Raw genomic sequence first — 1,679 nt, forward strand, 5'->3', positions numbered from 1 at the left:
AAAATATTAAATATTAAGTTTCAAAATATTACATATTAAATATTAAGTTTCAAAATATTAGATATTAAATTTCAAAATATTAAATATTAAGTTTCAAAATATGAAATATTAAATTTCAAAATATTAAATATTAAGTTTCAAAATATTAGATATTAAGTTTCAAAATATGAAATATCAAGTTTCAAAATATTAAATATTAAGTTTCAAAATATTACATATTAAATATTCCAAGTATTACATATTAAGTTTACTATCGTTTGTAATTTGTAATTTATCGTTGCATATCTGAAAGCAGAACTTCTTCTGTCGAGTATGACATCGCAAAGGGTTAATTGCCTTCTCTGGCTATGGTGGTAGGAGAGAATTTTTCCATATAATTTAAATAGTTTCAGAGGAAGAAACATTTTTTCTATTTTCACGTTCTAGGTCGACTATGTTTCTTACATGGACGAATGTTACGGGTCACAAGTTCAATCGCGTCGGTTAATTAAAATGCGGAGAAATTGAAAATTGCCACGGAGGACAAATTAATTAGGGGGTAATGATAAAATTCGCTATGGTGAGTTCGATACGAACGGCTTTGAATTTTGATAAGCGAAATTAGGAATTTCGTCGACTTGAATGAAGTGAATTGGAATGAATTGAATCATATCGCGCTTTTGCAGTGCGCTATTAAAATTATGCAGCGTGTATGTGTATTTTTTCTACTGCATGCTGTAGCAAACATTGACATGCATTTAAACATGCACGATAATATAACCTTGGGCTTTAAAATTTTCAATCGAATGTGAAACTTTCTTCCACTTTTTGCTATTTCTTCAAAAGAAAAAATTTGCCTTCTGTTTTATTTACCCGAATGCAGAATGCTATTACTGCCCTTTGCTATCAATAAAAAATGATTTATTGTTATTTCGTAACAGTTTATGTTATTAAACAAAAAAGAAAAATTTTATTCACTCGTTGAAAATGTTTGAAATTACTTCAAAAAATTGTCTCACACGACCATAATAGCTGGAGAAGATAATCAGATGGCCTGCTTTAAATGCCCACACTGTATAAATCTTGCTTTCGAAATTTTGCACTTTAATTCAGGATTAGGGCTGAATAAAGAAACTATACCAACGGATTTTCTGTTCATCGTTTCCAAGGATTCTCTAAGGTAGAAGCGAGAAGGATTCTCTAAGGTAGAAGCGAGAAGGATTGAGAGAGCAAGACAGTGAATTTTATTTTCCTTCGACAAGCCACGTATGTAAGTACGTGAAAACCAGGCAAACGCTAGTCAACAGCCATTATCTGGAGTCACGAGGTCAGTTTCGGGTCATCGTATCTCCCTGGAAGCAGCGTCACCTTTCAGATAACGCGTACTAGATAAACGCCCACGTCCGCGTCCTCCGATGTATTCGTCCTTTCGTCTATCGATCGCCCGATTCAAAAATCACAGCCCTCAATTACCTCCTTAATGTTACACTCTGTACCATCCATTCAACCTTTGCATACCAATCTCCGTCCTTCCCATGTAGAATAATTGAGAGGTTTAAGAAAAAGTAAAGCTGAAACTTATCGGAAAAGAAGAAACAAAGAGTAAAACTGAAATTTATTAAAATAAAACTGAAACTTATGCGAAATAAAAACAAAAATAAAACTGAAACTTGTATAAAATAAAAAGAAAAGTATAAAAC

Source organism: Habropoda laboriosa, unplaced genomic scaffold (assembly GCF_001263275.1).
Source record: "Habropoda laboriosa isolate 0110345459 unplaced genomic scaffold, ASM126327v1 scaffold10, whole genome shotgun sequence".
Classification (NCBI taxonomy): domain Eukaryota; kingdom Metazoa; phylum Arthropoda; class Insecta; order Hymenoptera; family Apidae; genus Habropoda; species Habropoda laboriosa.